Genomic DNA, 25,295 nt, shown 5'->3' with positions numbered 1-25,295 from the left:
GTGAATATTTGTAGATTAAATGCCTCCTTGATACCCACACTCCTTTCTCACATATGCACATTCTTGTGCTACTCAACACCTCAGATGTACTCAGAAAAACCCTCAGACATACTCCAGGAAGTGTTGGAGTGTCTCAGACTGAAAAGGCAGTCTGACAGTATATTTGAAGGCATTTCCATACATTATTCTAAAAGCATCCTTTGTATTCCCAGGGCACATGCAGATCAGGTTGGTTCATACTGAAATTCATAAAGACCAAATTCATCAAGCATCTGTGTGTTCACCTTTGTGCCGTTATGCTTGTATCCAGCCTAAATATTTAGTCCACAAAAAGCTCTGTTGGTCTCCTAGCACAATGCCATTGAAATATACTTGGAGTTGAGAGTGGATTTCATGCTCTTTATTCAGCTCATAGTGGTGAGGAGGAATGGATGTTCCCCCAGAATGTCGGCTTTATATACATTATTTACACAATGGGCCCCACGTGATTGGCTAATTCCGGGATTCTCCTGTAGGCCAATCAGGTTGCGGATTCACTTCTACCTGGAGCTGGATTGGGTGGCTCCTGTGGACCAATCAGACTGCTGCATTCTGAATCCTATTGTTCTAGGACCAATCAGACTGCTGCCTTTTGCATCCTATTCAACTCACTACATAACAGCAATTTAATCCCAGGCTGGACAAATTAAGAAGCACAACACTTTTTTATTACAAGCATCGTATCAGGGGAAAGTGATAATTATAAACTGTGTATGAGTTAGTAAATTACACATTGTAAAGCTCCTTCACAGAAGAGGGGAGGTGTAAAAGCTGAGCTAAAGCTCATTCAGAATGTAATTCTGAAATACCAAGGCGGAATTTTACTTAGTGCATGACTGCACACAGTTTTCATGAAAAAGCAATAATTATGTCAACGCATCATGTGCAATTATATAAGCAAGGCTGCTGTGCTCCGTCTCACTTAAGGCCTCATGCTTAACAGCTTAACAACAACAACAACAACAATGTATTCATCTAAACAACTGTCACCATAGTATTCAGCACAGAGGGCTGCTTTAAAAGTGACATTTCCCCACACTTGTCATGCAGTGTTTGATCCAAAGCACACGCCATGTTGGAAGAATAGGGTAAGAGAGTTTATATTGCCACCAGACCAAGGAAAGGGCCGCATGAATGGGCTATCTCAGATGTGTATGCAGTGCTTGTGAAGAGTCTAAATTAAGAGCTGAAAGTTCCTGGATTCACATTTCAGCCCACCCACAACTTATACAATGGCATTAGACAACCTGCTGTCTCTAAGACTTAGGTGGCATATGTCATTTTATGTATAAAGAAAGGCCTTTGATGCTGATTGATTGATAGGAATGTACCAGCATTACGACGGCACTTCTCTACAAGCGATTAACCTGAAATGTTCTCCCTTTCTCACAATACGAGAATCTGGGGTCACCCAATGAACACAAAGTGCTTTTTCACTCCACACATAGTTAGACATTTGGAATTTGCTATCATAAGATGTGATGACCATCAACTTAGGCAATTTTTAGAGGGGACTGGACCTTCCATAGATATCAGAAGGCAGGCATGCATGGGGAAGTTTTTAATGTGTGATGTTCTGTTATGTTTTTGTATATTTTGTTGGAAGCTGCCAGAAGTTGCTGGGGCAAACCAGCAGATGGGTGGGATACAACAACAGCAACAGCAACAGCAATTATTATTATTATTATTATTATTATTATATTAAATTCATGAAAGATAAGGCTATGCCTTCCTTGTTAAAGGTAAAGGGACCCCTGACCATTATGTCCAGTCGTGGCTGACTCTGGGGTTGCAGTGCTCATCTCACTTTATTGGCCGAGGGAGCCGGCATACAGCTTCCGGGTCATGTGGCCAGCATGACTAAGCCGCTTCTGGCGAACCAGAGCAGCGCACAGAAACGTCGTTTAGCTTCCCGCCGGAGTGGTACCTATTTATCTACTTGCACTTTGTCGTGCTTTCGAACTGCTAGGTTGGCAGGAGCAGGGACCGAGCAACGGGAGCTCACCCCGTCGTGGGGATTCAAACCGCTGACCTTCTGATCGGCAAGTCCTAGGCTCTGTGGTTTAACCCACAGCGCCACCCGTGTCCCTGCCTTCCTTGTTAGGAGACCCCTATTCCTCTTATGGAACTACAGTTCCGAGAGCTCCCTGGGAAAAGGGATTTATTGTTTGAGAATTGTAACCATGTAAAAGGAATAGGGTCGCCTAACAACAAACTACAGTTCCCAGGATTCTTTGAGAGGAAGCCATGATTGCTTAAAGCAGTAGAATAGTACTTCAGATGAGTGGTGCCAATGTGGCTTAAGGCCATGGAGCTCAGTACTGTCTACACAAGGGCTGGAGAACCTTTGGTCATCTATATGTTGCTGCACTACAACGTTCATCATGCGGATTTGAGCGGATGAGAACTGTAGTCCAAAAACAGCTGCAGGGCCAAATGTTCTGGGCCGCACTATCTGGGTTCAGGCATGAGCCTTGCCCGGCCCTTCCTGGGACTGAGTTTTGGACCTTCTGCATGCAAAGCAAGTGTCCTGCCATTGTGTTGTGCCCTGTTCTCATCTGGGCATGCAGATTGCAAGCTAAATTTATTAGGGTAGAATATAAATGCTGGCCTATGTCATAGGGTTATTTCAAAGTTTACTGCTTTTAGAGGCTGTAATATGACCTACTTCAAACACTTAAATATTCATAAGGCACATTGGTTCCACATATGTTAGGATAATAGCCTTTTGTCCACAAGAGCAATTCTTTAAAAGAAAAGTGTAAATTAAACATGGATTGCAAGAAGGAACAGAGATTTCCTTGACCACGGAAAGTATTACTGAGAGTCTGAAATAAATTTACATTTGTTGCTTTGTTGTTCCATAAATTAATAAATGTTTCATTAACACTGTTACATTTTTGCCTGGCTCAAACATAATTTGATAATTTACCTGCAGTTGCATACTCATTTTTCTATTGATAGTATTTCTCAGTGCTATTTTTCTGGAAGAAAAAGTGCCAGAACTCACCGTGTTCTCTTATGGTGCCCACCTGAGAGGTGCCGGAACCGAGTTCCAGTGAGTTCCAGCTGGGGGGGGGAAGCTTTGGTATTCCCACATATTTAGCATTCAGAATTCTTGTAATCATATAAAATGAAGCTGATTGTGTCTATTATTTATTGATTTCACATGTGTTGCCAAAAAATTCAAAGGTTTCAAAGATACATGCATTCCAGTAATTCTGTCAGTTATATGAACAATATTATACCAGGTGCTTAATTAATTTATATTTCATTTATTTTTCAATTAAACTGTACATGTTCAGACACAACAAAGAGTCTTGTAGCACCCATTCCTATGACTACGCTGAAGTAAGTCCCAGGGGGTTCAGTGGGGCTTACTCCCAGGTAAATAGGGTTAGGATTGCAACCTTTATTAGGGATCAGGTGTATGGAATGTAAACCATGAAAATTTATGCCGAAATAGTATTTGTTAGTCCTTATGGTGACACAAGATACTTTGTTGTTTTTGTGGCAGCAAACAGACATGGATACTCCATTTACAGAAAATATGCAGACACATAGCTGTAGTGGGATTTGTGCCGCTACACAAAATGGATTATGTGCAACATGTTTTTTATTATTTAAAAAACCCTACAAAACCCAGTTAATGGAAAAAACATAATTCAAACACAGGAAATACGATTCCAGGATTATAAATATTAAACAATCCTAATACTGAAAAACTACACTGTGGCCACATTCACTCCACACATTTAAAGCACATCTTTGAACATTCCTCAAATATCTCTGGGAGTTGTAGTTCATTAGGGGTTCACAGTGTTGTTCAGAGACCCCTATTCCCAAAGCTACAGGGCTTTAAAGAAACAATCCTTCACAGGGAACTCTGGAAATTGTAGCTCTGCGAGGGGAATAGGTGGTTTCGCTTTCAGCACCCCTAACAAAGGACAGCTCCCAGAATTCTTTGGGGGAAGCCCCAGCTGTTTAAAGTGCCATCATAGTGCATTATACTCATTAGTAGTATTCATTATGTTTGTTCAGCAGCAACACTGCGAGGTAGACCCATAAAATGATTGCCAATTTCCAAGTGGGAAACTGAGGCTAAGAGATATCCATAAAAAATTAGATCACAGTATCTTTGCGTTTCATATTCGATCTATATATCGAATGGGCTGTACTACATAGATACAGTGGTACCTGGTCATGGGACCGAGACAGCTCTGGTCGCCTTAACAGATGATCTCCGTAGGCAGCTGGATCGAGGCGGGTCGGGGCTGCTGATTCTTCTAGACCTGTCAGCAGCCTTCGACATGGTCGATCACGAACTCCTGGACCACCGCCTTGCCGACATGGGGATCCAGGGCACAGCCCTTCAATGGCTGCACTCGTTTCTCTCTGGTCGGGGACAGAGGGTGGCGCTTGGGGGGGAATTGTCATCCCGCCACTCCTTGGTGTGTGGAGTGCCTCAGGGTGCGATTCTCTCCCCAATGCTTTTTAACATCTTTATGCGCCCCCTTGCCCAGCTTGTCCGGAGTTTTGGGCTGGGCTGCCATCAGTATGCTGATGACACCCAACTCTATCTGTTGATGGATGGCCATCCTGACTCGGCCCCAGACACACTGATCAGATGCTTGGAAGCTGTGGCTGGATGGTTACGTGGGAGCCGGTTGAAGTTAAATCCTTCGAAGACAGAGGTCCTCTGGCTGGGACGGGATGATATGAGATTGAGGGGGCAACTCCCTTCTCTTGCGGGGGTGCAATTAATGCCAGCACCGTCCGTTAAGAGTTTGGGTGTAATCTTCGATACCTCCCTCTCCATGGAGGCGCAGATTGCAGCTATAACAAAGGCGGCATTTTTTCATCTCCGCCAGGCTAAGCAGTTGGCTCCTTACCTCTCTCGCCCTGACCTAGCCACTGTGATCCACGCGACGGTCACCTCCAGACTGGATTATTGTAACTCGCTCTACGTGGGGCTGCCCTTGAGACTGACCCAGAAACTCCAGCGGGTGCAGAATGCCGCAGCGAGACTCCTTATGGGGTCTTCGCTGCGAGATCACATTCATCCGGTGCTATACCAGCTGCACTGGCTCCCGGTGGAGTACAGGATCAGGTTTAAGGTGCTGGTTTTAACCTTCAAAGCCCTATACGGCCTAGGACCCTCGTACCTACGGGACCGCCTCTCCTGGTATGCCCCACAGAGGAACTTACGGTCTTCAAATAAAAACATCTTGAAGGTCCCAGGCCACAGAGAGGTTAGGCTGGCCTCAACTAGAGCCAGAGCTTTTTCGGCTGCGGCTCCAACCTGGTGGAACGCCCTGTCGCAAGAGACAAGGGCCCTGCAGGACTTGACATCTTTTCGCAGGGCCTGTAAGACAGAGCTGTTCCACCAGGCCTTTGGTCAGGGCGCAACCTGACTCCCTCCTTTGGCAATCTCTACAAAGCTTTAGTCTATGGTTGCCATCAATTTGTATTTTAATTAATTTTTAGAATGTATTTATAATGTTGTACTGTTTTAGTGTTGTTAGCCGCCCTGAGCCCGGCTTCGGCTGGGGAGGGCGGGATATAAATAAAATTTATTATTATTATTATTATTATTATTATTATTATTACCTCGGGTTACATACACTTCAGGTTACATACGCTTCAGGTTACACACTCCGCTAACCCAGAAATAGTGCTTCAGGTTAAGAACTTTGCTTCAGGATAAGAACAGAAATCAGGCTCCAGCGGCGCAGCAGCAGCAGGAGGCCCCATTAGCTAAAGTGGTCTTCAGGTTAAGAACAGTTTCAGGTTAAGAACGGACCTCCAGAACGAATTAAGTACTTAACCTGAGGTACCACTGTATTGATACACAGTTATGTGGATATGTGCTGGAAGAACAGAACAATGTTTGCGGGGGGAAGTGAGGGTTGATCACTGAAGCGCTGTGTATGCATAGTTTAAACTCCGTTCAGGCCGAAGGGGGGGGGGGATTACTAGAATGTTTTACATAATGTCTGTTTCAAACAGGAAGGCAGAAATGAGCACTCAAATGGCAAACTGTGCACACCAGCAGATTTTATGCCTCCTCCTCCAAGCTATGCAGAATTGTTGCTCTCTCAAGAACTGCTGGCAATCATTTAAATAGATTCTGAAGCACCCCCTTTCAGTTTGGCACATTGATTATTTATTACCATCCAGCCATATATTAGCATAAGACAATGCAATTTGGCATATAACTTAAATGGGATATATTTCAGTGCTGGGTCTTTTGCGAAAATGAGGGCTTATAAAGATAACTTCATTCACGGGGCAAGTGATAAGAGTTCCTTGAATGAGTGGAATGAGATAGCTTGGCTTTAGATAAAGAGCTCTGAATCAGGAAGCTCCGTGGGATAAGATGGTGAAAACAATCTGCTTAAATGATACAGCATTTTGCAAAGGAAGCCAATCAACATTTGCAGCAGAACGAGGGGGGAAATATTAAGCATGCAGACCTGTGTTCTTGGATAGTCACTCAGCTATAATGAGCTTGAGAAAAGTAACCCGTTGCTTTTTTTTTGCCAGGGTTGGGAGTGAGATTCGACATCATATAGCCAAAGTGTACACTATTGACTAAATGAATTAGCTTGCATTTATCTCCATAAATCAAAATGAAAAGCCGATTCAGCCGTTCCACTGAAAAACACTGTTATGAGCTGACACTAGAAAAGCATTGCTTCTATTTACAACAGGGGGAGAGGTTCACCCTGGTGTATACATGATCAGAACATAACCAGATAAATTATTTGAAGACAAGTATCTCTATTTCCAACATTCAGAGGTGAGCAATTGCCACTCCTTATGTTCTCAAAATCTTATCCGTGCATAACAAGGAGATTTCAGCAGGCATGAAGGAACTGGAAGGTTTGCAAAAATGCACAAGTACTCGTTTAATAGATTGCTATCCTATCCTTCCTTCAAAAGGAGCCCAGGGTGGAAAACACACCAGCCTTCAAATAATACAAGAAAAAGTAAAGTAACATCTCTAAAAACAACAAAAAGCAACCAAATACTCTCACAGCTAATAATTTCTAGATTTCCAGGAATGGAAACTCAGTCATCAAATGCCAGGGTAAACAGGAGTGTTTTAAAATCCCTCCTTGTAGTTAATAAAGGGGGGGACAGGTGCAATTCACATGGGAGGTCATTCCACAAATGGGGAACCACCACCAAGAAGGCCCTGTGCCAACCCTAAAGCGGGGGGGGGGGGGTGATCCCAAATTAGCTCACTGAAGATTGAGTATGATCAGTGGCCATGGAATGCTGCCTGGCTGTTTGGAGGGAAACTAGCTGAGAGGGTTAATGGAATGGAACATCCTGAAAGAAAAAATGGCTCATGGGAATACTCTGTAGCAATATCCTGTACTGCAATACCTTGTTGCAGTTATAGTCCTCATTGCAATTCAAACCCTAAACATGGAACATTCTTCCTATATCCATGTCAAATATAATCTCGGCCAATTTTGTCTCCCATTCTCATTTATTACTGTTGTGCACTGATTAAAATGCCAGTGGAATAAGGGTTGCTATGCTTAAAGTTGTGTCAGAAAAATATTATTGCCTAGGGTTGCCATATGTCCAGAATTTCCTGGATATACTCGGAATACCACAGTCAAAAGCAGTGTGGGCAGAAATCGGCTAAATGTCCAGTGTCATTTTAGCCAATTTTCCTTTTGCGGTTTGGCCAAAAAACCCTAAAAACTTTTCTGTCCAGATTTTTGCTATGGATGTTTTGTGATGTTTTATTATACTTGTAATGCCTAATAAAAGTTTGATGATGATGATGAAGAAGAAGCTCTTTTTGAAATATGGCAACCCTATTATTGTCCTCCTGGGTCTTTTGCCCAGACTGTGCACTGCATGGTGGTTTACTGCCCATGCCAATGTAATGTACTTACATGTACACTAGAGACTAGATGACTCTGAAAAATGATAGCTGTAGCAACTGACATCAAATATGAACAAGGTTTCCCCATGAAGAAAAGCAGGGGCATCATATTTTGTTGTTGTTTAGTCATTTAGTCATGTCCGACTCTTCGTGACCCCATGGACCAGAGCACACCAGGCACTCCTGTCTTCCACTGCCTCCCACAGCTTGGTCAAACTCATGTTGGTAGCTTCGAGAACACTGTCCAACCATCTCGTCCTCTGTCGTCCCCTTCTCCTTGTGCCCTCCATCTTTCCCAACATCAGGGTCTTTTCCAGGGAGTCTTCTCTTCTCATGAGGTGGCCAAAGTATTAGAGCGTCAGCTTCAGGATCTGTCCTTCCAGGGAGCACTCAGGGCTGATTTCCTTAAGAATGGATCGGTTTGATCTTCCTGCAGTCCATGGGACTCTCAAGAGGCTCCTCCAGCACCATAATTCAAAAGCATCCATTCTTCGTAGAGGATATATTAATTGGAATTCATCCCTCCAGGTGCACATGTGTGATTTGAACAATTTCAAAATCCCATCCTTGGCAGCAAAAAATTATAAGCATGGGAAATATGTTGGAAAGCCTTGTTTTGAGCAAGTCCAGCTATGGGGTAATCTGTCTCCCATTTCCTACCCTGCTTAACAAGGAATTAGGCACAGTGGAGTAGCTAGCCACTCGGGCGCCTGGGGGGGCCCATGTGCTCTGTGCCTGGGGGCGGGACGAGCCGCCCATGGGGGTGGGGCAAGTCGCCCATTGGGTGTGGGGAGGCAGCGGCAGACGCAAGCCCCACACTGCCATTTCGGGCAGCATAGAGCATGGAGGCGTCCCAGCCACTGCGTCCCTCCCAGGAGAGACACGTGGCTTGGGTGCGCTGCAGGCTCCATGGTAAGTGCTGCCTCCATAATGTGGCCCTAGCCGCCCCCCGCCGCCCCCTCTGATCAGGCAACAACTTGGGAAGTAAGTTTTAAAATATAATTTACTTACTTATAATCTCACATTAGTTCACAGCAACGGCAGCAGCAGTAAAAACTATGCAGGCACAGTACTTATATTTACAGTATAACCAACTTCAGGAATGTACCTAAAGCTGGAGCAAAAGGAGGCAATGTCCAAGGAAGAGAGAGAGGGGGGAACATACATCACACAGAGTCCTCTCTACCAATTGTATTTTTATGGTCTGAGTATTTGCCCCTCAGCAGTACAGCTCTGTATTTTTAGCCCCTTCTCATGCCAACTAGCAAGAATATGCATTTGTTAGGTTTGGCTGCCAATCTGCCAGCCATGTCTGTTGCTAGTAAATAAGGACATCTGGAGCATGTAACATCCTTAAGAGAAATGATGCCTAAATGCATGCAGCTGCAACTTGTTCACATTCTGCCTCGATCATTTCACTTTCCTTCCTTGCTTCTAACCCCTCCATTGTATTTACTGTCTCCCCAGTGGGGCAGCATGCCTGAATTTGTCTTGCTTATAGAACTCTGCAAATATATATTTTTTAATTGTGTGATTATATATATCACATGCATCAAGCATTGCATTATAATGAGGCCATCGCTCTAGTGTGTGCATGTGTCGTCTGTAGCTATATCTATCTGTTAGAGAGGACTATCTATCCAATGTTAAGCAATGCAAATGAATCAGAGTGCAGAAGAAAATGGCAATTCTCATCTGCACTTGCACTCATTTTCCCATTAAGTTTTGTTTAACAAACAGAGATCCCTTGGGGGATATTAGCTGCTGGGCCACTAAGCTTCTCTCCATTTATTCTTTTTTTTATCCTTTTTAAAGCAAAGCCCTCTAAACAGTACTAAAAGCTAATCTTTATTTTTAGCCCAGTTTCCTAAGTGATCTTGAATGCGTTATTTTTACCCTTGCGGTCTGGATTACGTTTAGTGTTATATTGATTGGGAAGGGTTTGATGAAAGGCACTTGTGGGCTGCGGGTATTCTTTACCTCTTTGTCATTGGTACATCATTTTGCCAACACTTTCAGCAGCTTTCTCCTTTGCTTTGGTTCCCAGAAAAGCCCTAAAATCAAGGTTTCTGTCCTTCCACTTAAAGAAAAATGCAGCTATTTTGCATACTAAAGAAACACCAGCTGTAGATCGCGGCATTATGACATTAAAGATCATTAGATGTGGCCTGTACAAATCAAGTGCAGCCAAGCAGGTTCTCCTCAAAGAGGTAATGAGTTTGCACTGCACATATTAATTGCATGGCCATCGTGGTGGTAAGTGTTTTGAACAAGGCCATAGTGGTTTGCCCATATGTGGCTCCAAAATGATCCATCCTACTTCTGAACAAAGGGCAGTTTCAGACACATGAGCAATCTCCAGCAAAAAATAAATAAATTATGGTACAGCTTATCTGATATGGTGGGAAACCTTGGAGAGTGTCATTTGGATTTCAAATAGCAAGACTAGGCAAAGCCATTGACTGAGGTTACTATCATTCAGTGGTAGAACATTGCCTTTGTATGCAAAATGTCCAGGTTCCTTCCCTCGTGTTTCCCAGCTGAAATTGTTGTTGTTGTTTAGTCATTTAGTCATGTCTGAAGCACGCCAGGCACTCCTGTCTTCCACTGCCTCCTGCAGTTTGGTCAAACTCATGCTCATAGGCGCCGACTCCATGGGGCTTGAGGGGGCCCGAGCCCCCTCAAAAATTCGTTTGGGGGGGCTCAGCCCCCCCAATAATCTCCGGCGCCCCTCCAGCAGAGCGCCATCGCCGCCCCTCCCCCAGCCCAAAATGCACAGGGAGGGGCGGGCTGCATGCCTCCTGCCCTCCCTCCCGAGCAAAAGCTCCACCCAATTTCCTTTGGAGCTGATTAATAGGCGCAGCACGCTCTCCCCTATTCGCTCACGAGGAGGCGGCGCCACTTTATTTGCATATTCATGAGCTTATTTATTATTCATGAGCTTTCCCGGGCCCCCCCAATATTTTTTATAAGTCCGCGTCCCTGCTCATGCTGGTAGCTTCGAGAACACTGTCCAACCATCTCGTCCTCTGTCGTCCCCTTCTCCTTGCGCCCTCAATCTTTCCCAACATCAGGGTCTTTTCCAGGGAGTCTTCTCTTCTCATGAGGTGGCCAAAGTATTGGAGCCTCAGCTTCAGGATCTGTCCTTCCAGTGAGCACTCAGGGCTCTCCTTCAGAATGGAGAGGTTTGATCTTCTTACAGTCCATGGGACTCTCAAGAGTCTCCTCCAGCACCATAATTCAAAAGCATCAATTCTTTGGCGATCAGCCTTCTTTATGGTCCAACTCTCACTTCCATACATCACTACTGGGAAAACCATAGCTTTAACTATATGGTCCTTTGTTGGCAAGGTGACGTCTCTGCTTTTTAAGATGCTGTCTAGGTTTGTCTAAAACCCTTGCTCACTGGGACAAGATGGTTTGAGCATGTTACACTGATCCTGGCCCAACTGCACTGGCTGCCAATTAGTTTCTGGGCCCAATTCAAAGTGCTGCTTTTGACCTATAAAGCCTTAAGTGGCTCAGGATCGCAATACCTCAAGGACTGCCTCTCTCCATATAAACCGCCCTGGACTCTGTGTTCATCATCTGAGGCCCTTCTTCATGTGCCTCCTCCACGTGAGCTCTGGAGGCTGGCAACACGAGAAGGGCCTTCTCTGTAGTGGCTCCCCATTTGTGGAATGCTCTCCCCAGGAAGGCTTGCCTGGCACCTTCATTACATATATTAAGGCACCAGGCAAAAAAACCCCGTTCCTCTTCAACTAGGCCTTTGGCGGATTAATATTCTACAGCCTTTAAATGTGTCTGTGGGAAGGGGGTGTTATTGCATTGCTGTTTTGTTTTAATTATTGACTTGTTTTTATTCTGTATTTTATTCTGTGAACTGCCTTGAGATGTTATGGTGAAGGGCGGTATATAAATCAAATAAATAAATAAATAAAATAACAAAACCCTGGAGAAATTGCTGCTAGTCAGGCAATACTGAGGCAGATGAACCAATGATCTGGCTCTGTAGAAGTCACCTAGCTTCTTGTGTTGCTAAGATCTGTTCCTGCCTACAGGAGGCATGAATTTACCTCTTAAAGGACAGCAGTGCCAGGAATTAAGAAAAGTTCTGCACTTATTATAATGTTGTCTAGGAAATTGTCAATCAGCAAGTCAAAGATGGATGGTAAGTGGTGAAGAGTAGTCACCTGATAGAATGCCATATTTCTGCACTTGCTGTTCAAAATTAAGCTGTGTTTTGTTCTGACAGAACAAAGTTTCTCAAACAAAGTGGGGTGTTTCAGGGACTTGGATAAAATCTGGGATTTATTAACCTCCTTGTCTTGCACCTTCATCCAGTTCTTAGTTTTTAAAGAAGCAAATAAATTATGTATATGGTAGTAACTGTTGCCAGTGCTCCAAATGGATGCTTAATAATTCATGTTTTTAAATTAATATTTTTCAATCTGCTGTTTAGGTACTTGGGTGTGCCTCATTTATTTATTTCTGAAATGTGTGTGTGCACCCCCACCCCATATATCTATCCGTAACCATGAGTGCAAAAGCAGGGCTGAACTGTGAAATCCTATGTGTGCCTAAGCAGAAGTCCCATTTAGTTCAATGGGGCTTTGTCCCCTGTAGTAAGTGAGTGTAGGACTGCAGCCTGGAAAGATGTAAAGATGTAAAGAAGGCTTATCGTTTAGGAAAATAGGTTTCACAAAGAGAAACTATATGGCATTATATCATAATAGGAAAAATGAAAATTCAGAGTCAGATTGAAAAGCTACTAGCCCTCATTGTTTTAAAATACATGGTTCTTCAAAAGAAGAAACAAGGACAGCAGCAAACTCAAATTGCATCTGAATCTGACGTTCAACTTTCCTCAGATGATGATGATGATGATAATAATAATAATAATAATAATAATAATAATAATAATAATAATAATTTATTAAAAACACAATAAAACATGAAACATTAAAAAATTCCCTAAATAGGGCTGCCTTCAGATGTCTTCTAAAAGTCAGATAGTTGCTTATTTACTTGATATCTGATGGGAAGGCATTCCACAGGGCAGGCACCACCACCGAGAAGGCCCTCTGCCTGGTTCCCTGTAACCTCACTTCTTGCAGTGAGGGAACTGCCAGAAGGCCCTCGGAGCTGGACCTCAGTGTCCGGGCAGAACGATGGTGGTGGAGACGCTCCTTCAGAACAAACACCCCACCTTTTAAAAAGGAAAATCTTTGTGACTAGCAAAACCGTGCTCACCCTCATGGTTCTATGAATGAATGACTGTTGTACAAAGGGCAAGATGCAGGGGCTTGTGAGAAGACTATCTCAACAGGAGAAGGGTAACGTGATGCCATGCATCTTCAGCTAAGCAACCACATTCTCTGCTGAGTAAACCACACCAATGAACACTTCAGTTGGATAAAACAAGGGATCAAGAAGACTGACACAGTACACAGTCACTTTCTGGAACACCACGCTCAGGGGAAAAGATGTGACGGGGCTCTTCTGTTGTGTGACAAACACAGAATACCTAAAAGCCAGGACAGCTTTCCTGACTCCCCAGAATGGAATGGGAGGCTTGTTAAAACTGGAAGCCAGAATCTGAGACTAGGCTAACATGTGCAATGCAGGCTGGTTAAGCTTTTCTATCATCCACCCAGCAAGGATGCTTAATTTGTGCATGATAGGGGTCTACTTCCCCTGAGAAATAAGAAGCAATGCATTAGCCTTTATCAGTACTGGACACAATACAGATCTTATTGTGTATAATAGCCTGCCAGACTATGAAAGAAACATCCCATCTAGCTTTCGTGCCATTATCATCATTACTTTTCACAGCTTACAAAAGTAAGATTGGAAGTCATAATATCTCAGGATTATAATTGAACAGAAGGAGCGGGATGAAGGACTATAGGAAACACCTTAGAAATGATGATAAAGTTGCAATCCAGTACACACATACCTGTGAACAAGCCTCATTGAACACAGTAAGATTATTCCTACATGCGTTGGATTCAACAACATGTGAAAAACTATCCTTTCTTATCTTCTGAAGTGCTCTAAGCTAATTGCTTTCACAATTCTCAACTTTTTTTTTTCTTAGCAACCAATGAGGACATGGAACTTGACTCTTAATGAAGTTAGTGAAAAACTGAGATTCCCCCAAAGTTCACTATATTAGAGTCCATGTTCTGCTAACAGCAATATGTCAGGTTCTGGACACTTTGCAGTTTGGGAATAAAATCAAATTATCAACACCTTCGGTCTCTTGGTTAAACTCCCATAATAAATCAAATCACCATATTGCTTGATCTCTTGAACTAAACTTTGCTAGCAAATTAAAGTATCAGATTCCCGGGACAATTTAGGAAAGTTTGCAGTTTTTCAAAGTCCACATTTAAATGATTAAACAAAATCACCCAGTTCTGCTGTGCAGTGTTAACTGAAAAGCCCTGCCACTGGGAACTCATAATCCTTGCAGAAGACTTCAAAAGATGTGAAACTTTCAATTCTGGCCTCAGGGGAAGAAGAAGTACTGCCAAGTGGATTAACCTTTCCAAATACAGTATGCATTTCCTAAAGCAGTTATTGACATGGACCTTCCAGCTCCTTTCTTCTCTCAGAGCCCAGAATGTGGGAGGAAGTGACCTTCCTCTCAGGATTTAGAGAAAGCAGAGCAACTAACATAGCAAGATAAAAGTAAGTAAAATCCTTGCGAACTTAATGAAGGTGAATTAAATATCACCAACACAAAGAAGTTGGCCTTAAATGTTCCAACCACAAACTGACACACATTGAATGAACTATTTCTAACGCACATCTTGGCCTGATGAAAAAATAGGAACCCCTCTCTGAAACTTTTGTGCATCAAGGAAGCTGCCTTTGAAAAGCACATCACAAACTTACATCTAAAGAAAACCTGCCGCACCTTTTGACCCTGCTCTTCGCACAAATTGCTCAGAGCAGCTTGCCTGCAGTTACAGGTAAGTCTTCCTGCTAAGCAGCTTTGAGAGACACTGCCCTGCTTAGACATAGGGGAGAGTTACGATATGAAACATGGAGAATAAGTAAAGTCGGAGTGATGAGATGAAGTGACTTCTGCTGCATCGGCCCACAACTTGACCACAGTCATAACAGTTTGAAAAGAATAGGTCATTTCCCTCTGTTTCCCGCCTTCTGTGGGAGAGTGCTGTTGCTTATGTAACAGCACCACTCATGCTCAAAAGCAAGGTATTTGCACGCTTGGGGAAACCGTATGTTTTGGAGAAATACAGAAAGCTTCCTATATTCCTGTGGCCTCAAGAAAGATCTTATTTCTGCAGAGGATTTTAATTTCAGACTCTCCAGCTCTATGAATTCAAAATCTCAATACAGATCAAATGACATTGCTGTCTTAAAAGTGGATTACTTCATTTTCAGAAAAAGAAAAAGAGAAGGGGCTGGTGATGTTAAAAAGAGGTAAAAGGTTTGGACAGTGGCTCTTCAAAGGGCCACTAAGCAAAATGTGTGTCTATGGGGGGGGGGGAGAAAGAGGAGAGGGAGAGAGCTCTCTTGTAAACTGGAATACCATTTCCATCCATTAAAAAACAACCACCAAGAGAGTCAGGTATCAGATTAGCACAACACTGCTAGTTTGCCTATAGGGGGCACTGTGCCTCCAGTCTCCTGTAATCTCTATGTGTGTGAAAATCGCTGCATTTTCCCTAGAAATTCTCGATTCATTGGCCAGAAACATCATAGTCTAGCTTGTTGGGGTTTTATTTGTTTTTGCTTTTTGAATTATACACATTGTGGCCTGTTCTCAAAACATGCCTGCATGGTCCCCCTCCCATGGTCTTTCTTTCCTATGGAGTGCTCATCCTCACAGCATTACCTGTTCATATGGCCAGGTTCACCTGGAGAAATGGACCTGGAGAAAGGGACTGCTTTCTGGGCGAGTGTTAAAAACCCCAAAACAACAATCCAATGACATCCCTGTAAGGGATGGAGGCGCAACAAGACGCGGGAACAAGGAGTTTCTCCAAAAAAAAAAAAGAACTATGGTTATCCTTTAAAATTCAAGGGGCAGAGATATTACAGAAATCAGTTATGAATACTGTGCATAAACAGCATTGGGGAAAAGCAGAGCCATTAGATTCCTCCAGGGGAGTGAAAAAGGTATCTGATGGACTGCTTATACCCTTATGTACCTCACCATAACGTAAGATCAGCATTGGAGGTCTTCTGGTACACTAGGAGGAGTTATTAGGTTAGTGAGTAGCACATGCAGGGCCTTCTCTGTGGTGGCCCTGCTATCTTTGGAATACCTTCCCTAGGTGGGATACAAATGGGCTGCCATTATCTCCTTAAGAAAAAAATCCAGTCTGCTTTGGGATGGTTTTATGGATCTGCATTTTAAGAATGATTGTCTCTCCTGCTGTTATAGTAATATTATTCAATGCAGTTTAGCATTTTATTTTATACTTTAAAAAAAAAAACCACAGAGTTGCTGAAACTGGTGACTTTCAAACTTCTTGGACTACAACTTGCATCAGCCTGAGCCTACAATGGACAACGATGATGGGAGTTGGAGTCCACTGGCACCTGCGAGGAATCAGGTTGTACACCTGCGGATGAGCAGATAGCAAATTAACGATGCTGCTTCATCTCCTTGCTCTAGTCCAGGGGTCGGCAAAGTTTTTGTGGCTTGGGCCGGTTCATGGTCCCGCAGACGAAGCAGTGGGCAGAATGCGCACACACACATGGACAAATGCTATTTCCGGCGCTTCTTCCAGCGCAGAGGAGGCTTGTGCAGCTTCCCATTGGCTGCAGGAGCTTCCTGCAGCCAATGGGAAGCTGGCCAGTGTCACAGAAGGTGGTCCCTGCTCTGCTCCACGCTGGTTTAGCACGGCGCATGGGAGCCGACCGAGTGGGCAGTGGGGGTCCCCGAGTAGGTAGCGAGGGTCCATGGGCTGGTTAAATGACCCCCATGGGCCACTTTTGGCCCATGGGCCTTAGGTTGCCGACCCCTGCTCTAGTCATTGCTTGTGTAACCAGGATGTTCTTGCTCATGGGAAGACTTCAAAGATGCTGATCTCTGATGCAGATTTCTCTTTGTCCTGCCCAGAGTGCCCTAGGTCTGGGTAAAGGTAAAGGTAAAGGGACTCCTGACCATTAGGTCCAGTCACGGACGACTCTGGGGTTGCGGCGCTCATCTCGCTTTACTGGCCGAGGGAGCTGGCGTACAGCTTCCGGGTCATGTGGCCAGCATGACTAAGCCACTTCTGGCGAACCAGAGCAGCGCACAAAAACGCCGTTTACCTTCCCACCGGAGTGGTACCTATTTATCTACTTGCACTTTGATGTGCTTTTGAACTGCTAGGTTGGCAGGAGCAGGGAACGAGCAATGGGAGCAAACCCCGTCGTGGGGATTCAAACTGCTGACCTTCTGTTCGGCAAGTCCTAGGCTCTGTGGTTTAACCCACAGCGCCTGGGTACAGTCCTGTAAATGCCCAATGTTCTGGTCGTAGCGCAACCCAACGCACATTGACTCAAGCAGCAAGCATCAGACAAAAAACGCAGCAAGAATATCAAGAACAGCAAGCAGGGCATGGAGGCACCTGTCTACACTTCACACTCTCACCTACGTTAATGCTTTTAGCTTTATGGAAGTGGATGGCACAACTTCCTTGCTTGTCAGCTAGAATGCAAGGCTGCTTTTAAAATACTGTGCTCTGGCTGTCATGGATCAGAGCTGCATAAGGGGCTTCTTCAGGGCATGAATACAGAACAGTTTGTGCTGGAAGATGATGGCAAGGAAGGTTTACTGGACGTAAAAGAGCAGGCATGAAGTCCAGTGTTGCTGACGTAGGCATCTCCACCCAGGCACCTCCTTTTATTATTATTATTACATTTTTATTTCCAAATATACAAATAATGCATAGATAACAAATACATACATTGATATCTTCTGTATGACTCAAATAACAATGACCAAATCAAATAATATCAAACTCAGAAAAACCTTACATCTCTATATTGTATACGAGAAAGGAAAAAAGATAACACTTAAATAATGACAAGAACACGCACTTTCTAAAATAGAAAAAGAAAACAAAAAATAAAAACACACACACAGACAGACAAAGTCCTTATGTTTCTTTTATTAGATACAATTCAATCCTCTATTAGTATTTCTCGTAAATAATACCTTTCATATGGATTGAATCCTTTTTCATATTTACTTGTTGTGGACTTCCATCTACCTCGAAACGGTTCATTTTTTCTTACTAAAATATTTCCTGTATTTAATGTTTTCTCCTCCTATCACCACATATGATTGCCTATGCTTTCCACCCCAAGATGTGGTTTTAAAACTGTGTCCACAGACCTCTGAATGATTGACAATATTGAAACAAGTGAAAGATTTTTGGGTGCGCTTATGTTCCTATTTCCTGGGATCTGTAATACAGATAGACAGGGTTTCCACAGCTATCAGCTCAACATTAATGACTCAGTAAACATTATTTGGTTTTTCTTTCCAAAGGGGTTTCCCCAAGGGAAGCTCCAGGTTTGCAAATAATTGAAAACTGCAGAAGAAAACTTTGGGGGGGGGGGAGGACAAAACTGATTTCCTGTCATTAAGCAGCTAAGCTCCCCGAGTCTCTAGAGGAGGTGGCAATTCAAAAAACATGCAAAGTCATCGGGAAAAGTTGGCATGCTCTTCAGGTACCTGCGGAAGATTCATTAGCACAACACAATTCAAACTGCAGCTATTCAAGAGGGACCTTGCTGCCTAAAAAGGGTCTTTTGCTATCTTATTAGCTGCCCTGAGCTCTGCTTGCTAGTGTAGTGGAGCCTAAAGAGTGGAGGAGACTTTTTCAGAGCAGAATGCCATCCACTAGACAGCCAGGTTAGCTGTTGGTTCTGGCAAGTGAACGGGCGTGCAGATTTTACTGTTGTTTGTGACACATTAGCATAGAGAAATTCAGAGTATGAGGGAAATAATCAAACAAAGGCTGGATACTTCTTTTCTTTTCTTTGATAGAGTTCCTACTCCATGCTATCAATTTACATGGTAACACGTCTTGGCAAAATTGTCTGAATTTCTAAATAAAAGCTAAATTGAGAGAAATTTAAATTGACAGATTTGCCCATCCTTTGTGCCAAATGAAGTTAAAGAAATAAACAAGGTGATGCATTTAGTCTATAATTTGCGGGGGAGGGGTATAGAGCCAGATACACAAGTCAACACCACAATCTACACTTTGCTTTTTAAAAAACTGCATACAAAGATGGGAGTGAGTTTAAATATTGTGAATGGCACATACTTGTTTATAACAGCTAGATTTCCCCAGGATAAACAGGGGACTGGTGAATGGGAACAACCAGCTTCATGCTTCTGTATTTATAGCTGGAGAGACGCATGTAAAAGTACATGCATCACTTAAGGCAATAAATGTGTTGCTTGCTTTATTTATTTACTTAAATATTTCTACCCACTTTTCTTCTCACAAATGAGAACCCCGCTAAGGCAGCTAAAAACCAAAGGCTAAGAACAATAAAACTGCAATAAAAAATACAGCACATCCGATAAAACAGCAATAGAGAAGTTACCCTAAAACATAAAAAAGGGAGAACAGTATGCTAGAAGCACACATAGTTTTGCTACTGAAATTCACATGTTTTTTCTACAGAGATTTAAAAAGTAAAGTATAAATTGGTGAGCCAGTGTGGTGTAGTGGTTAAGAGCGGTAGTCACGTAATCTGGGTAACCGGGTTCGCTTCCCTGCTCCTCCACATGCAGCTGCTGGGTGACCTTGGGCCAGTCACACTTCTTTGAAGTCTCTCAGCCCCACTCACCTCACAGAGTGTTTGTTGTGGGGGAGGAAGGGAAAGGAGATTGTTAGCCGCTTTGAGACTCCTGAAGGGGAGTGAAAGGCGGGATATCAAATCCAAACTCTTCTTCTCTTCTTCTTAAGGCTGCCCACACTGATTAGATTGCTGGAGACGTTTTTTGTAACCTTTAACATCTATCGGCGCAATCATCCCCAGCTCTGACTGGTGCTTTTGCAATCACTGCAGAAACGTATGTAACTGGTACATCAAACAGCAAATTTCAAATCAAAGGTGACTTTTGGCAAACAGCAATTGTATAAACATGTAGCTTAAAATCTTAACATTTGTGTCAGTCAAATTCAACTATATGTCATCTGGGACAACTTCCTTCTGTTTTGAAGTCTGCCCTTTTATCTATTTATCTATCTATTCATCTTTATGTTTACCATATTTGTATGGCACCTAATGACAGAGGCTATCTGCTCCAGGAAATTTGCAACAGCAAGATGAGCATTAAAATGCAGTTATAAACATGAGGACGGGGGCGGATCTAATGCTGCTTAAAAAAAACCTTCAGACAGCAGAGAATTCAAACCAATAATTTAAAAATATGTAGGAAGCCAGGGAAATTAAAAAGAGGTATTTAACCTGGCACTTAAACAACAACCCCAGCACCACCAAAAAAGGCACCAGGCAAGTCTCGGGGGGGGGGGGGCAGCAAGCCACTGCCAGGGTACCACTTTCCAAAATGCCACCTGCTGCATCTTACCTGTCAGGAAGGATGAAGGATGACGGTGATGGATTGATTATCTCCCTTTCACCAAAAAGTCCCAGGGTGGCTCACAACAATGTTAAAACACAATGTTAAAACAGTTTTATCTTTGAGGAGTAGGCTAGCTTCAGAGCCAGCCCACTCATGAGGCGGGGTGAAGCAGCTGCCTCAGGCGGTGGAAGTGCCCAAGGCAGTGGCCCATGGGCTACCACTTCTGCCCTCATTGCTTGTTGGTGGGAGAAGGTGGGAGGGAAATCCTTATACCTGTCCTCCATACGGAACCATTCTGATGACAAGGCTCTCATAGTCGTCTTAAGCTGTGCCATGCACAGCACAGGGGTCAGCCCAGTCCTACTCAGCTGACATTCTGTTTCCTGCCAGTCAGCAGTGAATGCAGATGCACAAAGACGCCAGCTAAGCACAATGCCAGGATTTCAGCAGGCAGACTGAAAGGTAGTGGGAGCAGCCCTGACAGCAGGGAGAATGAATAACATCCATTCATTCTTAAAAAATTGATCTCTAGAAGCTGCAGTTGGAGCAATGGAGCGCTATCCAGCTCAGCTCCTACAGTGCGACCAGATGTTCCCGAGGCTCATATGGGGAGATGAGCAGAGCACATGAATGTGATGGGCAGGAAAAGCCACAGGAAAGGTTTGCCTGCTCTGCTTCAAAGAGGCATAATATCCAACCGGGTAGGAAGGTACTGACAGATTAGTTTAGAGACCTTAGAGGCAGTGGCGTAGCGTGGGGGGTGCAGGGGGGGCCGGCCGCACCGGGTGCAACATCTGGGGTTAGGTCAAATCCATAGGTTAGGGGGCGCAAATCCACGGGTTAGGGGGCACAAATCCACGGGTTAGGGGGCGCAAATTACTTGCCTTGCCCCGGGTGCTGACAACCCACGCTACGCCACTGCTTAGAGGAAGCCACAGAGGATCAGAAATTGAATTGGTTCAAAAGGATAGGGAAGGGGGCACTTTCGGGAAAAGGCACAGGAAATTGTGATGACTTGATAGGCGCAGATGCTGTAACAGTGAGGCCCAAATCAGATCAGATCTATTAGTTCAGGAAAGGCCTGGAAATTAGATCAGGTTCCTCAATCCTTTCTCCTTCCTTCCAGCATGAAATCGGAATTCTGCATTTGCATTGCCATGAAATTTACATTTGCCTTCTCAGCTTGGGGTCACGGAGACTTATAATTAAACTTTGAAAGTGACGGGCCTTGGAGACAAATGAGGGTATGGGGACAAATATGCGAGTCCCTTGAACTGCAGAATCCAAAGTGTAAAGGGAAGCCAGGCTTGCAATATACCCAGGAAGGGATGCAGCAAATTCACTTTGGAACACTGCAGCCAAGGCTGTTATCTTACCTGATTCAGCATCTGTAGCCTGTTCCCGTGCAAAGTCTGGTGAGGAATTCCCGACAATGGATCCCTGACAATCTCAGATTCTGCTGCTACAATTTTCACAAGCATTTCCCTCCCCAATAAATCTCACCACTCCCTGCCTATCTGCCATGAGTGCCTTATCCTGGTGGCCAGGTCCTGAATGCCCCCCTGCTGCCCAACTTGGAGTCGGTGCTGTTGTGGTGGTTAGCAAGTCTTGCCTATTGCCTGTCCTAATCTTCTTCTGTAGGACTTTGGTGATGATCATGTAAAGTAGGCAGCCTCGCCATACCTGATGCGGCCCTCCAGACGTGATTGCACTACAGTTCCCATCAGCCCCAGCCAGAATGGTCAATGGAAGGGATGATGGGAGTTGTAGTACCTCCCTCCAAAAATTTTTGGAGAGCACCAGATTGGGGAAGGCTGAATTGCATGTCAACCATTTGATATTTGCTGGCTAGAGTCAGCCCTGTCTTCCTAGCCAATGTTTTACATATACAGTAGCTAATTTTGTTGACATGTCATGCAACAGCCTATGAGTGGGGTGGAGAATCCAGATGTTGATGGATCCCAGTTCCAGTTAGCCTCAGACTGCATGGACAATAGTCAGGGGTGATGGGACTTGTTGTCCTGGAACATCTGTGGGGCCACAGGTTAATCACCCCTTGCAAATGAAGGCACAGAGATATCACAAATGCCGTCCTCCAAGGCACTCATAATGCCTTGGCATACTGAGAGAGTATGGTCACTGAGAGAGAGAGAGGGGGGGGGAGAGGGAGGGACGGAGAGAGAGCTTCATAACTGAGTGTGAGTTTAAATGTGAGTCTCTTCAACCCTCCTCTAGGACTCTAACCAATGTACAAACATTGGCTGGAGAGTATCCAACATGACTGGTCCAAAGGTCAACCAAGGTTGTGAAAACTGACCTCTATTCTCCAATGTCAAGCCAACGCCTCAACACTCTTCCCTCCTTATGATTATCCCCACAAGTGACCCTTGGTCCTTTGTGAAGCCAGAAATAGGGTGTTTGAAAATAACTGCAGACATCAGATCACATCTTGCAGATTAGCGGAGGTGGAGACGCCTTAGTGTCTACGCCTTGAAGCATATTTATAGACCTACTAAAGGTGGGTCTAATTTATGTGTTCCTTCCTTATAAATATCCCTGTGGTAAAGGTAGGCTTGCTAGATTACCTTCCGGAAACTTGTCTGAGTTAGATGCTTCCAAGAGAGCTGCGATATTAAGCCGAGGGAGAGGGAGCTGCCTCATTTGCAGGTATCCGTTGAGGCAGTCATATGGGAAATGTTAAATTACGCTTGCAGAGTCTTCTGTACGTGCTTTTATTTCCTGATCCCATGGTGCCTCAGAAAAGTAACAAATGGGTGACACCATCCCCCTGGTTTTGGTGCTACATCCTTAATACAGAGATGTCAGGAGAGAGTTAGGGAAATCAGACCTGTCCCGCTCCAACAATTATGAAGCCTTTGGCTTTTTCTGGAAGGAGCTCAAGGTGACATACACGGTTCTCGCCCTCCACAACAACCCTGTGAGGTAGGTTAGGCTGAGAGGCAGTGACCGGCCCAATGCCATCCAAGTGGGGATTTGAACCCTGGTCTCCCAGGTCCTAGTCCAACACTCCAACCACACACTACACTGCTTCTTTACAAGGAGCTGAGAGAAGGCGGCCCATTGGCATTGTGCTGATATTTCCTGCAGCAGAAACACTAAAATGTGGATGGCCATGCCTCTTTTAACACTTGTGTACACATGTCTGTAAAGTCCAGGGATGGGCAACTCGGGTTCCTTCAGATGCTTTTGGACTACAACTGCCATCTTCCCTGAACATTGGCAGTGCTGGAGGGAACTGTAGTCTTGGCAGTGGTGGCATGAATGCTACTGAAAATAGCTATGCACAATGCAGGGAAGGGGGGGCACCTTTGTGCCCCATTTGTGTGGAGTGCCTGCACTTTGTACTCTCTGGGATTCGCATTACTTTAGCTAAATACACAAGTAAATAGTCAAGGTGTCTTTGATAGTGAAGAAGAGCGGGCAGTTCAATACAGTTGATGGAGAATGAGATCATTAAAAAGGTAAAGGACCCCTGACTGTTAAGTCCGGTCGTGGACGACTCTGGGGTTGCAGCGCTCATCTACCTTTACTGGCTGAGGGAGCCGACGTTTGTCTGCAGACAGTTTTTCCGGGTCATGTGGCCAGCATGACGAAGCCGCTTCTGGCGAAACCAGAGCAGTGCACGGAAACATCGTTTAGCTTCCCGCCGGAGCGGTACCTATTTATCTACTTGCACTTTTGGCGTGCTTTCGAACTGCTAGGTTGGCAGGAGCTGGGACCGAGCGATGGGAGCTCACCCCGTCGCGGGGATTTGAACCTCTGACCTTCCAATCAAAAGCCCTAGGTTCAGTGGTTTAGATCATTACACAACCATAAAAAAAGATTCCAGATCTACATTTTTATGCACCTTGATGTTTCCCAGCCTCCCCCGACATCTCCTACCAGTGTATGATGCAAACTCTCCAACTGCATGCCTATCTGCAATGGGGAAATTAATTTTAAAGGATTTATATGGCGCTTTCCCAAGCAAAGCCCATTCAAAGTGGTTTACGACAACAAAGAGCACAACTGTAGCCAAGAATGCAAATTGATTCATAGAAAGAAAAACAGGCTTGGAATTCCAGTAACCCACCAAGAGGGACAAGTACTACTCAGGAGAAGGGCAATCGCAATAAACATTAAGGGTTTCTTGGGAAGAGGCATCGATGCTTAAACCGCTTGGGGGATTGTAGTTCTGTAAGGGGAATAGTGTTCTCCTAGCAACTCTCAGCATCCTAAATGACAGTTCCCAATATTCTTTGGGGGGAAGTCATGGCTGTGTGAAGTGGCATGACACTGCTTTAAGCGAATAGTGCGGATGGCGCCTATGTCATGAGCAGAACAACCACAAATTTCAATGGGCAGGAGCACAAACATGTGACAAAAAGAGAACAGCATCAGAGTCCCATGAGAAGCAACTGTGAAGGAAGAGAGTCAGAAGATGGGCAGGTGATGCTATCAGTGGAGGGAGGGGACACCAATATTTATCCCTTTTGTTTTAATTTAGAATACTGGCATTTGCCCTTTCAGGAGGAAGCCCTACAACTCGCAGCACTCTTAATAGAATGTAGGTTCAAGCAAATAAGGTCTTAAGGTCTGTTTTTTTAAAAAAAAACTAATGAAAATGGGGCCGTATGTGCTTCATTGTGGAGAGAGTTCCAAAGATACAGGGCCACTACTGAGAAGGCCCTGTCGCTAATGTCCAGCAGTCTGAAGGATCTGGATGGCCCATCTTAAGGCTTGGGCAGGTTCATTTGGGTACAGAAGGTC

The sequence above is a fragment of the Podarcis muralis genome, chromosome 12 (assembly GCF_964188315.1).
Source record: "Podarcis muralis chromosome 12, rPodMur119.hap1.1, whole genome shotgun sequence".
Lineage (NCBI taxonomy): Eukaryota > Metazoa > Chordata > Lepidosauria > Squamata > Lacertidae > Podarcis > Podarcis muralis.
This window is presented reverse-complemented; position numbering follows the sequence as displayed.